The sequence below is a fragment of the Rhinolophus hipposideros genome, assembly GCF_964194185.1.
Source record: "Rhinolophus hipposideros genome assembly, chromosome: 6".
NCBI classification, from domain to species: domain Eukaryota; kingdom Metazoa; phylum Chordata; class Mammalia; order Chiroptera; family Rhinolophidae; genus Rhinolophus; species Rhinolophus hipposideros.
The window spans coordinates 3,855,007-3,868,643 of NC_138052.1; positions in this window are offsets into that span (position 1 = coordinate 3,855,007).

A 13,637-nucleotide genomic window follows, 5' to 3' on the forward strand; every position below is an offset into this window, starting at 1 on the left:
TTTTTGGAGTTGAGTTGAGTGAGTTTTTTATAAATATGTGATATTAACCCCTTATCAGATATATCATTGGCAAATATCCTTTCCCATTCAGTAGGATCCCTTTTTGTTTTATTGATGGTTTCCTTTGCTGTGAAAAAACTTTTTAGTTTGATGTAATCCCACATGTTTATTTCTTCTCTTACTTCCCTCGTGCGAGGGGATATATCAGTAAAAATCTTACTCCAGGTAATGTCTGTGAAGTTTCTTCCTATATTTTCTTCTAGATATTTTATGGTTTCAGATTTTACATTTAAGTCTTTAAGCCATTTTGAATTTATTTTTGTATATGGTGTAAGGGAGTGGTCCAGATTCATTTTCTTGCATGTGTCTGTCCAGGTTTCCTAACACCATTTATTGAACAGACTGTCTTTACCCCATCATACATTCTTGCTTCCATTGTCGTAGATTAAATGGGCATATAGGCATGGATTTATCTCTGGACTCTCTATTTTGTTTCATTGATCTATGTGTCTATTTTTATGCCAGTACCATGTTGTTCTGAACATAGCCTTGTAGTATAATTTGGAGTCAGCTATCGTTATACCTCCCACTTTGTTCTTATTTCTCAAAATTGCTGATGCTATCTTGGGTCTTTTATGGTCCCATATAAATTTTAGGATTATATGTTCTATTTCTGTGAAAAATGTCCTTGGTAGTTTGATAGGAATTGCGTTGAATATGTATATTGCCTTAGGCAGTATGGACATTTTAACTACAGTAATTCTTCCTATCCATGAACATGGAATGTGTTTCCATCTATCTGTATCTTCTTTCATTTCTTTCTTCAGTGTCTTATAATTTTCTGAGTACAGATCTTTTACTTCTTTGGTTAAATTTATTCCAAGGTATTTTACAGTCTTTGGAGCAATTGTAAATGGAATTTTTTTTTTTTAATTTCTCCTTCTGATATTTTATCATGGTATATACAAATGCAACTGATTTCTGAATATTAATTTTGTTTCCTGCTACTTTACTAAATTCATCTATCAGATCTAATAGTTTCTTGGTGGAGTCTTTAGGGTTCTGTATATATAGTATCATATCATCTGCATATAATGATAATTTTACTTCCTCCTTACCAATTGGATGCCTTTTATTTCTTTTTCTTGTCTGATTGCTTTGGCTAGTACTCCAGCACTATGTTGAATAGAAGTGTAGATAGCTGGCAACCTTGTCTTGTTCCTGATCTTATGGGGAATGGTTTTAGCTTTTCCCCATTGACTATGATGTTAGCTGTGGGTTTGTCATATATGGCCTTTATTATGTTGAGATATGATCCCTCTATTCCCACTTCTTAAGGGTTTTTATCATAAATGGTGTGGGATTTTATCAAATACTGTTTCTGCTTCTATTGATATGATCATGTGATTTTTATTTTTTGTTTTGTTAATGTGGTGTAACACATTAATTGATTTGCGGATGTTGAACCTCCCTTGCATACCAGTGATGAATCCCACTTGATCACGGTGTGGTAGCTTTTTAATGTATTGCTGAATTCTGTTCGTTAATATTTTGTTGAAGATTTTTGCATCTATGTTCATTAGAGATATCAGCCTGTAGTTTTCTTTTTTTTTTTTTTGTGGTCTCTTTGTCTGATTTTGGGATCAGGGTGATAGTGGCTTTGTAAAAATGTCTGGGAGTCTTCCCTCCTTCTGGATTTTTTGGAAGAGCTTGAGGAGAATAGGTGACAATTCTTTTTTGATAGTTTTGAAAAATTCACCTGTAAAGCCGACTGGTCCAGGGCTTTTGTTTATTGGGAGATTGTTGATTACTGATTCAATTTCCCTGGTGGTAATCAGTCTATTCAGGTTTTCTGGTTCTTCTTGGGTTAGACTTGGAAGGTTGTATGCCTCCAGAAAATTGCCCATTTCTTCCAGATTGTCAAATTTGTTGGCATATAGTTGCTCATAGTAGTTTCTTAAATTTTTTTGTATTTGTGCAGTGTCCTTTGTCACTTCTCCTCTTTCATTTCTGATTTTATTAATTTGGGTCCTCTCTCTCCTTTTTTTAATGAGTCTGGCTAAAGGTTTGTCAATTTTGTTTATTTTACCTAAGAACCAACTCTTGGATTCATTGGTCTTTTGTATTGTTTTTCTGGTTTCTTTTTCATTTATTTCTGCTCTGATCTTTATTATTTCCTTTTTTGTGCTCCCTTTGGGCTTCTTTTGCTATTCTTTTTCCAGATGTCTTAAGTGTGAAGATAAACTGTTGATTAGTGATGTATCTTGTTTCTTTAGGTAGCCCTTCAATGCTATGAATTTCCCTCTTAGGGCTCCTTTGGGAGCATCCCATAGATTTTGGGTCGTCGTGTTTTCATTTTTGTTTGTCTCGAGATATCTTTTGATTTCTTCCTTGATCGCCTTCTTGACCCATTCATTATTTAGTAACATGTTATTCAGTCTCCATGAATGGGTGTGTCTTCCAGTTTTTTGTGTGTAGTTCGTTTCTAATTTCATAGCACTGTGGTCAGAGAAGAAAATTGGTATGATTTCAATTTTCTTAAATTTATCAAGACTTGTGTTGTGGTTTAACATATGATCTATCTTGGAAAATGTTCCATATGCGCTTGAGAAGAACGTGTATTTTGCAGCATTGTGGTGAAATGCTCTGAAAATATCGATTAAATCCAAGTGGTCCAATGTATCATTTAAGGCTGTTGTTTCCATATTGATTTTCTTCTGGGAGACCTGTCCCTTTTGTCAGAGCTGTGTTCAAGTCCCCTACTATGATAATGTTACTATTGATCTCTGTCTTTATGTCAGTCAATATCTATTTTACATATTCATGTGCTCCTATGCTGGGTGCATAGATATTTACCAGGGTTATGTCCTCTTGTTGGATTGATCCCTTTATTATTATATAGTGCCCATCTTTGTCTTTTAATATGTTCTTCATTTTAAAATCTATTTTGTCAGATATAAGTATTGAAACTCCAGCTTTTTTCTCAATTCCATTTGCATGAAATATCTTTTTTTTTCTAATTTATTTATTGGGGTGACAATTGTTAATGAAATTACATAATTTCAGGTGTACAATTCTGTATTAAATCATCTATAAATCCCATTGTTTGTTCACCACCCAGAGTCAGTTCTCCTTCCATCACCATATATTTGAACACCCTTATCCTCATCTCCATCCCCCCACCTCCCTTACCCTCTGGTAACCACTAAACTATTGCCTGTGTCTATGAGTTTTTGTTTCTCATTTATTTGTCCTGTTCTTTTGTTGTTTTTGGTTTATATACCACATATCAGTGAAATCATCGGGTTCTGTGCTTTTTCTGTCTGACTTATTTCGCTTAGCATTATACTCTCAAGATCCATCTATGTTGTCACAAAAGTTCCTATATCATTTTTTCTTAATGCCGAATAGTATTCCATTGTGTACATATACCACAAATTCTTTATCCATTAATCTATTGAAGGACATTTTGGTTGTTTCCATGTCTTGGCGACCGTAAACAAAGCTGCAATGAACATTGGAGCACACGTGTCTTTATATATAAATGATTTCAAATTCTTCGGGTAGGTACCCAGGAGACAGATTGCTGGGTCATATGGTAATTCTATTCATAATTTCTTGAGGAACTTCCACACTGCCTTCCATAATGACTGCACCAGTCTGCATTCCCACCAACAGTGTATGAGGGTTCCTTTTTCTCCACATCCTCTCCAACACTTGTTGCTATTTGTCTTGTGGATGATAGCCATTCTGACTGGGGTGAGTTGATAACTCATTGTGGTTTTTATTTGCATTTCTTTGATGATTAGTGATGTTGAGCATTTTTTTCATATGTCTATTTGCCATTTGTAAGTCCTCTTTGTAGAAATGTCTCTTCAGGTGCTCTGCCCATTTTTCAATTGGGTAGTATGTTTTTTTGTTGTTGAGTTTCAAAAATTCCTTGTATATTTTGGATATTAGCCCCTTATCAGAGGAACTGTTTGCAAAAATCTTTTCCCATTCAGTTGGTTGCCTCTTTATTTTGTCGATGGTTTCTTTTGCTGTGCAGAAACTTTTAAGTTTCATAGAGTCCCATTTGTTTATTTTAACTTTTACTTCCATTGCCTTTGGAGTCAAATTCATAAAATGCTCTTTGAACCCAAGGTCCATAATTTTATTACCTATGTTTTCTTCAATGCAGTTTATTGTCTCAGATCTTATGTTTAAGTCTTTGATCCATTTTGAATTAATTTTGGTACATGGTGACAGATAACAGTCCAGTTTCATTCTTTTGCACGTGGCTATACAATTCTCCCAGCAGCATTTATTAAAGAGGCTGTCTTTCCTCCATTGTATGTTTTTAGCTTGTTTGTCAAAAATTATCTGTCCATATTTATGTGGTTTTATTTCTGAATTCTCAATTCTATTCCATTGGCCTATGTGTCTGTTTTTCTGCCAACACCATGCTGTTTTGATAATTGTAGCCCTGTAGTACAAGCTAAAGTCAGGCAGTGTGATACCTCCAGCTCTGTTCTTTTTTCTTAAGATGGCTTTGGCTATTCAGAGTCTTTTGTGGTTCCAAAAATATCTGATGATTTTTTGTTCTATTTCTTTAAAAATGCTATTGGGATTTTGATAGGGATTGCATTAAATCTGTATATTGCTTTGGGTAATATGGCCATTTTAACTATGTTGATTTTTCCAATCCATGAGCACGGAATGTCTTTCCATTTCTTTGTGTCATCTTCAATTTCTTTCAAAAATGTCTTATGATTTTCAGCATACAAATCCTTCACATCCTTGGTTAAGTTTATTCCTAGGTATTTTACTCTTTTTGCTGCAATTGCAAAGGGAATTGTTTTTTTGTATTTCTTTTTCTGAGATTTTATTGTTAGTATATAGGAATGCAATGGACTTTTGTACGTTGATTTTGTAGCCAGCAACTTTACTGTATTCATTGATTGTTTCTAACAGCTTTTTGGTGGAGCCTTTAGGGTTTTCTATATATAGCATCATGTCATCTGCAGAAAGTGATAATTTAACTTCTTCATTCCCAGTTTGGATGCCTTTTATTTCTTTCTCTTGCCTGATGGCTCTGGCAAGGACTTCCAACACTATGCTGAAAAGCAGAGGTGATAGGGGACAGCCCTATAGTGTTCCTGAACATAGAGCAAAGTGCTTCAATTTTTCACCATTAATTATGAGATTAGCTGAGAGCTTGTCATAGATGGCCTTTATTATGTTAAGGTAATTTCCTTCTATACCTATTTTATTAAGTGTTTTATCATAAATGGATGTTGTATCTTGTCAAATGCCTCTTCTGCATCAACTGATATAATCATATGATTTTTGCCCTTCATTTTGTTTATGTGATGTATCACATTGATGGATTTGCAGATGTTGAACCATCCTTGTGCCCCATGGATGGACCTCACTTGGTCATGATGAATAATGTTTTTAATGCATTGTTGTATTCGATTTGCTAAAATGTTGTTTAGGATTTTTGCATCAGTATTCTTCAGAGATAAAGGTCTGTAGTTTTCTTTTTTTGTGTTGTCCTTACCAGATTTTGGTATCAGGGTAATGTTGGCCTCATAAAATGAGTTAGGGAGTACTGACTCTTCTTCAATTTTTTGGCGGAATTTGAGCAGGATTGGTATTAGATCCTGTTTGAAGGTTTGGTAGAATTCACTAGTGAAGCCATCTGGTCCCGGACTTTTGCTTTTGGGAAGGTTTTGGATGACTTATTCAATTTCTTTACTGGTGAGCATTCTGTTTAGATTTTCCAGTTCTTCATGGTTCAGCCTTGGAAGGCTATATGTTTCTAAAAACTTGTCCTTTTCTTCTAGGTTATTGTCCATTTCTTCTAGGTCCAATTTGGTGGCATATAGTCCTTCATAGTATTCTTGAATGATCCTTTGTATTTCTGTGGTGTCCTTGATAACTTCCCCTTTCTCATTTCTGATTTTGTTAATTAGTGTCTAATCTCTTTTTATTTTAGTGAGTCTAGCCAAGGATTTGTCGATATTATTATTTTTTATTAAAGAGCCAGCTCTTTGTCACATTAATTTTTTCTATTGTCTTTTTGTTCTCTATTTCACTAAGCTTTGCTCTGATTTTTGTTATTTCCTTTCTTCTGCTGACCTTGGGTTTCACTTGTTCTTCTTTTTCTAGTTCTTTGAGGTGTAACATGAGGTTATTATTTGGGATTTTTTTGTTTCTTGAGATAGGCCTGTAATGATATAAATTTCCTTCTTAAAACTGCTTTCATCGCATCCCAAAAATTTTGGTAGGATGTATTTTCATTGTCACTTCTTTCTATGTATCTTTTGATCTCTCCTCTAATTTCTTCTTTGACCCAGTCGTTCTTTAAAAGTATATGGTTTAATCTTTATGTATTTGTGTTTTTTTGCTTTCTTTTTCAGTTGATATCCAATTTCAAAGCCTTGTGATCACAGAATATGCTTGGTATGATTTCAATCTTCTTAAATTTGCTGAGGTTGCTTTTATGCCCCAATATATCGTCTATCCTTGAGAATGTTCCATGTACACTCAAAAAGAATGTATAGTCTGATGTTTTAGGATGAAGTGCTCTATATATGTCAATTATGTCCATTTCCTCTAATGTGTCACTTAGGGCTGCTATTTCGTTATTTATTTTCTGTTTGGATGATCTATCCATAGCTGACAATGATGTATTTAAGTTCCCTAGTATAATTGTGTTTTGGTCAATTTCTCCCTTTAGTTCTGTTAGTAGTTGCTTGGTATATTTCAGTGCTCCCTCATTGGGGGCATAAATATTGATGACTGTTGTTATGTCTTGTTGTATAGTCCCCTTTACCGTTATGAAATGTCCATCTTTGTCTCTAGTTATCTTTTTCACCCTGAAGTCTGTTTCATCTTATATCATTATGGCTACACCTGATTTTCTCTGGGTACCATTTGCTTGGAGTGCCAATTTCCACCCTTTCACTTTGAGTCTATGCTTGTCCTTGTAGTTGAGGTATGTCTCTTAGAGACAGCATATAGTTGGGTTTAGTTTTTTGATCCAATCTTCTACTCTCTGCCTTTTTATTGGTGAGTTCAGTCCATTTACATTTAGGGTGATTATTGATATGTTTGGATTTCCTCTCATTCTATCTTTAGTTTTCTGGTAAGGCTGTGACTCCATTGTTTCTTTGCCTCTTTGTTGTTATCTATTATTTCTGTGTGGTGGTATTCTATGATGTAACCCTCTGTTTCTTCTTTTGTTACACTATATATTTCAGTTCTGGATTTTTGAGTGGCAACACTAAAGATTATGTAAAAGAAAGTTTGATATTTAGAGTATTCCATTTTCTTCAGCACACTTACTTTCCCCACTTCCTTATTCCGGTTCAGGCCTTAAGCTCCCCGTTTTTATGTTTCAGTTGTCACAAATTGTCCCCGTTAATGGTGGTCGAATAGCCTCCTTTAGTATTTCTTGTAGTGCAAGTCGTGTATTAGAAAATTCCCTCAGCTTCTGTATGTCTGGAAATGTCTTTATTCCTTCTTCATATCTAAAGGATATCTTTGCTGGATATATTATTCTTGGCTCATGATTTCTCTCTTTCAATAGTTTGAATATTTGGTTCCACTCCCTCCTGGCTTGTAGAGTTTCTGCTGAAAAATCTCATGATAATCTAATGGGCTTTCCTTTGTAGGTTACCTTCTTCTTTTCCCTGGCTGCCTTGAGGATTCTTTCTTTGGTGTTAATTTAAGATAGCTTCAATACAATGTGCCTTGGAGAAGGCCTGTTGGGATTGAGGTAATTAGGTTTTCTATTTGCTTCTTGGATTCGAGGATCCAGTTCTGTCCACAAATTTGGGAAGTTCTCATTAACAATTTCTTTGAGTATATTCTCTGTTCCCTTCTCTCTTTTTTCTCCTTCTGGTATGCCCATTATTCTTATATTGCTCTTTCTGATGGAGTCAGAAAGTTCTTGTTAAGTTCTTTTATTCCTTTTAAGTCTCAAGTCTCTTTCTACTTCCATCAGTGTAATTTCCAGGTTTCTATCTTCGATGTCACTGATTCTTTCTTCCATCTGGTCAACTCTACTACCTAAGCTGGTTATTTCATTCTTAATTTCTTCTACTGAGTTCTTAATCTCCAGAAATTCCATTTGGTTTTTTTTTAAAACGTCAATCTCTTTTGTAAAATGCTCATGTTGTTCTTTGATTGCGTTTCTGAGTTCATTAAATTGCCTTTCTGTGTTTTCTTGCATCTCTTTGAGTTCTTTTCAGAACTGCAATCTTGAATTCTCAATCATTTAATTCACATATTTCCATATCTTTAAGTTCCTTTTCTGGAGAGTTTTCACTTTCTTTCTGAGCTGTCTTGTTGCCTTGATTATTCATGGCAATTACTGATTTATTATTTCTCTTCCTAGACATCTACAGGAGTGGCTTCTGCAACAGAGTGATAGGAAGAGGTCTTTCTTTTGTTTTCCAATACTTGTTTGAAGAATGTTTTATTTTCTCTCCGACTACAGCCTCTTTTTTTTCTCTCTTACACAGTAGTGCTATATTTTCTCTGCAGTTTTCCAACTTCTCACACAATGGGGGGATTCCCTTGGAGATGGGCCTCTCCTCTGTTAACAGTTCACCTGGGTCATAAAGCGCCACGTCCCTGTGGGGTTTGGAGAGTTTTTGAAGTTCCAAAGCTCTTCCTGCACCAGATTCAGAGCCCGTATTTTCAGCAGTTCTGTTTACTCCTGCAGGGATCCAGCCAGATATGTGGGGCCAGGGGCGTGGTGAGTTGTGAGAGTGGCCCAGAGCAATTGCGGCCACCACCACCACAGCCGGTCCTGCTTCCACAACTCCCTCCCCTTTGCCGGAACTAGTTGGGCTGCGAATCTGTTTCTGTGGTACACATTTCTCAGAACAGCAAAAATCTGACACTGCTACTTTATTGCTTCTAGCACCAGGGAGGTGGGAGCGGGGCGAGCTCTGAGAGGGTATGAAGGGGCGGCTAGTCTCAGTGCCTCAGGGTTCTGTTCTCTGCTCGGCAGTGAGGGCTTAAACCACAGTTTTCAGCCTTCTTCCTTCAGTCTTTTATCCGATGTCCCTGCCATGAGCGTTGGGTTCAGCCGTGTTATATGCTGCCCCCTCAGCCCTGTGGGCCGTAAGCGGAGCCCTAGCAGTCTGAGTTCTTCCCTCTCCCGCAGCTACGGAAGATCCGGGAGCAGCGAGCTCGGAGCACTGAGCTAGGTCTGCGTCCTGTACCCGCGTGGCTCTGTCCCCGCACTTCTCCCTTCCCTCCTCCCCCGCTCGCGCGATTCGCCCACCTGGAGGTGAATTCAGTAGTGGGCCTCTTCATCTTGCCTGTCTGCTGTGCAGGGAGTCCTTTGTGGAGTTATTGTTGTCCGATTAGTTGTAAATTCCAGGAGAGCTTTACAGAGGGTCACCTCACGCAGCCATTTTGATCCAAAACCCCTGCATAAAATATCTTACTCCAACCCTTCACTTTCAGCCTGTGTGTGTCTTTTGATCTGAGGTAATTCTTTTGTATACAGCATATACAAGGGTCTTGTTTCCGTATCCACTCAGCCACCCTATGTCTCTTGATTGGAGCATTTAATCTGTTTTCATTTAAAGTGATTAGTGATAGGTACATAGTTGATGCCATTTTTTTAAATTTGTAGTTAGATTGTTTTCACCTTTCTTCTATTTACAGAAGTCCTTTTAGTATTTCTTGCAATGCTGGCTTGGTGCTAATAAATTTTTTCAGTTTATTCTTTTCTGGGAAGCTCTTTATCTCTCCATCTACTTTAAATGATAGCCTTGCTGGATAAAGCAATCTAGGTTGTAGGCCTTTGTTTTCCTTTACTTTGAGTATCTCCCGCCTCTCCCTCCTGCCCTTCAATGTTTCTATAGAAAAGTCATTTGATAGTGTTATGGGAGCTCCCTTGTATGTAACCCTCTGTCTTTCTCTTGCTGCTTTTAGAATTCTCTCCTTGTCTTTAAGCTTTGCCATTTTATCTATAATGTGTCTTGGTGTGGGCCTGTTTGGGTTTATCCTGGTTGGAACTCTCTGCACTTCCTGGGGTTGTATGTTGGTTTCCTTCATCAGGTTAGGGAAGTTTTCAGACATTATTACTTCAATATATTCTCAATCCCTTGCTTCCTCTCTTCACCTTCCTGTATTCCTATGATGTGCATGTTGTTGCATTTGATGTTATACCAGAAGTCTCTTAAACTGTCTTCATTGTTTTTTATTCTTTTTTCTTTCTGTTGTTCTGTTTTGGTGATCTCTGCTAACTTGTCTTCTAAGTTGCTGATTCTACCCTCTGCTTCATCTAACCTGCTGGTAATTCCTTCAAGTGAGTTTTTAATTTCAGTAATTGTGTTCTTTAGTTCTAACTGGTTGTTCTTTATGATTTCTATATCCTTCTTTATATCTTCTCTAAGCTCCTTAAACATTCTTATCACCAGTGTTCTGAATTCTGTCTCTGATAGGTTGGTTACCTCTGCTTCATTTGGTTCCAGTTGTGGAGGTTTCTTCTGTTCTTTTATTTGTGACATGTTTTTTTGTTTCCCCATTCTGACTGACTCTCTATGTTTGCTTTGATGTATTAGGTAGATCCCCTAGAGTTCTTAGTTCTTTCTGGGTTATCTTATGTAGTATGTGTCCTTTATATTTGACTTGCACTACTTTGTTCTTCTCCTCTGCATGTGCTCCAATGATGACTCTTGTGTTGTGTATAGTGTCCTGTTCAAGAAGAACTTTAATTACTTTTTTCTTTTGAGAAGTTGGATTTAACTCCTAGGCTGACTAGTTGTGAGACTTGGCTCTGCCCACGGCAGAGTGTTCTGCTGGGTGAGGCTTGACCACTTAAATGAGGTTTGGCCTCTATGGGCTCTTGTGTCTGCAGAGAATTCCCTCTGGGTGTGTGACTTGTAGGTCAAACCCGGTAGTACTCTGGTTTGGTCTGGAGTTGGCTTCTGGATATATTGAATCTTGTGCTTCTTAAGCTGGGCCCTTGTAGGGCAGTTTCAGAACAAAGAAAATCACCAAGCACAACAACAACAACAACAAAGAAAAAAAAATCAAGTACATTCACATGTAAAAACAACTGGCAACCCCCACTCAACACAGGCAAAGATAGCAAAGAAATAAAGACAAAATAAAGCAAAACAAAACAAACAAAAACACAAAAACAAAATGAAAAACAAAACAAAATAAAACAAAAAAAAAAAGAAAAAAAAAAGATACAAAGCAAAGCAAAACAGAAAGCAGCACCAGTCTTGGCTTAAGCCCACCAAGTAATCTCCAGGTTGTCCTCCGCTGTGCCAAAGAGTTCCCTGCCTATTGCGCAGGCAGTGCTGGTCACCTGGTGCCCAGAGTGAATTTGGGACAGTAGATTTAATTGTGAGGGGCTGAGGGGTCTGTATGACAGTTTTAGAGAGTCAGTGCAGTTTCTGCCCTTGCCTGCACATATGCACGCTGAGAGTAGCACCTCCAGCCCTGTGTCCTGTACTCCTGAGACTTAGGACACTCCGTCAGTGTTTGTGGGGGGGGCGGGGGGGGCAGGAGATTTTTGTGCTGCTGAAAGCCAAAAGCCACCTCTGCCACTTACTGCTGATTTCAGGGAGTGCCTCTGCAGTTGCACTTGCCCCACCCCAGGCCAGCCAGAAAGGGTGGGGGCTGGGGATGGAGGGGCCTTCTCTCTCCCAGGCCAGCCGCATCACACTCCTCCTGCAGGTCTGAAAAGGTGGTGGCTGGGGGTGGAGTAGTCTCCTCTCCACCAACAAAAATCCCACCCCTCCCATCCTTTTCTGTTGGTCAGAGCTGGCTGCCAATCTTCCTGAGCACTGAGCACTGAGGCTCCTCTGTAATCTGACACTACTCCTCAGTTCAGGTGTCAGTTTAAGTCTCTGGAAGGGCGAGGCTAGGATTGGAAGGGGGGGAGGGGCCCAGGTGTGGAGTCTGTTCTTTGTCTGTCCTAGGGCCCACCAGCTTCCCGCCCCTGCGGGCGAGATCAGCCCTGGGATGCAGGGAAAGAGCCCACCTCCTGGCTTTTGTGTTCTCTGTTCCCGCCCTGGGTTCCCCCACTGCTGCTGCTGGCTCGCTGCAGGGTCGAGGCTCTACCGTGGGGAGGGGCGCGCGGCACTTTTCCTCTCACCCTCCTCTTTCCTCCCCCACTCGCCCAACCCCTAAGCAAACCTTCCACGAGTCTCTTAGCTGTTCTCCTGGCTCTTATGTTCTCTGTTCCGCCCTGGGTCCCGCGCCTCCCTGGAGCTGCTGGCACCACCGGGCGTGGCTCCGCCTTGGGGGGGGCGTGTTTCCACTTCGCTGTGCTGCCTCTTCCCCTGCTCGCAATTAGCATGAACCTTCAATTAATTCTTCCACAAGTCTCCCAGCTGTTTTGCGTGATGAGCAAAGATCTGTTCGATGGGTTATATGTCCCGTTTGCAACAAGATCCGGAGGAGAACTCAGAAGGTGTGCCCCGCTGCCACCATTCCTATGACATCACCACCTATATCTGTTTCAGTTTCTTGATATCTGTTTATACTGTGTGTATTCTCTAGCCTGGCAAATTTGTGCCACTGACTGCATAGTTAACAATTCCAAAGTTTTTATTGTTCCTTATCACCTATTTTATATTTTTATCGAAGCTATTGTTGCAAATGAAATTGGTAATGCACCTTGAAAATCATTTTTTTTTTCTATACTAATTCCCCCATCTTGGCACTCCTGAATTATGTGTGACATGAGGACAGAGTCAGCACAATTTCCAGGGCACAGAGAACATTACTGTGAAGAGTTCACACACAAGTCGCAAGGATGGACACTAATAGAGATCAGAGAGCCAAGAAGCCAGATTCCAAAATAGTGTTCAAAAGTATTACTACTTACAGAGAAGGGTCAAGGCCTGTTAGAGTCATCAGCTCCAGATATAGCATTACGTATGTTGCCACAGAACTTACATTTATTGAGTTCATATTATAATTGTTCAGGAAATTAATCTTGTTGAAGAACTCCGTGAGAACATTTCTTTTGTATTCCTCATTTTACACTTCAGCAAAAGAAGTCTTGGAAATGTTACATACTTGTCCAAAAGATGCTATCATGTTTGGGCAAAGAGACATCTTTTCTCCTCTGTTCATAACTTTGCTTAAGCCCTTAGGGAAAGATACATGAATAAACTCTCTCTCCACTATTATTTACTCTCTTAACCATCCCACCCAAAAAAGTAAGAACTCCGGACTTGAATGGACAGAGCCTGGGACACTCTGCAATGTTTTATGCATCTGCAGGTATGCTTCCTATGAGCAGCACACAGCAGAGGCTGACACTCACACACACTTTCTGCCCTCTCTCTTCCTCCTTTGAGCCCCTTGGCTCCATGAGAAAAAAAACAACAACAAAAATACTGTTGGTGGAGCCTGTCTGCTGAGAGCCCAGCTGAAGGTATACTTTCTGCTCCATCCTCTCGACATGTGGGGAAAGGTGCCTGACTAGACTATCCATGGGCCAATTGTCTGGGAGATAGTTTTATACATGTAGTTCTTCTAGATTTGAAGAAAAGAAAAGCAGGAAGACTTCCATAGATTCCTGGACCTAAGCCTTGAGAATTTCTGGGAGAAGATCTGCCCAGGGTTGCTACAGTGTAGTAATTATGCTCTGACACAGCTAC